This window comes from Odontomachus brunneus, unplaced genomic scaffold, assembly GCF_010583005.1.
Source record: "Odontomachus brunneus isolate Ranch 3 - 2012 unplaced genomic scaffold, Obru_v1 Obru_scaffold_072, whole genome shotgun sequence".
Lineage (NCBI taxonomy): Eukaryota > Metazoa > Arthropoda > Insecta > Hymenoptera > Formicidae > Odontomachus > Odontomachus brunneus.
This window is the reverse complement of record NW_022639522.1, coordinates 350,268-350,622: the sequence shown is the minus strand read 5'-3', so window position 1 is coordinate 350,622 and position 355 is coordinate 350,268.

Below are 355 nucleotides of genomic sequence, written 5' to 3'. Positions count from 1 at the left end.
ATATATATATATATATATATATATATATATATATATATATATATATACATAACAAAATATTATTCACATTAATATAGTTTGTACAGGTAACACTTATTTTATTACTTTGTCCTACCATGGTACTGCACCAACATAGAAATCACACCATTCATCTCGTAAACGAATTGCAGCGATAGCATGTAGATTTCCTCCTTGATATACGAAATTTATCATGCCATCTACAGCTTCCTCCCTCCATTCCCAATATGTAATTACTGCACTATACAGGGTGTTCGGAAAGTACCGGGACGCCCGAATATCAGGAAAAATATAAGTTTTACAAAAAAATGTTTCAGACAAAAGTTGTGGCGTTTAA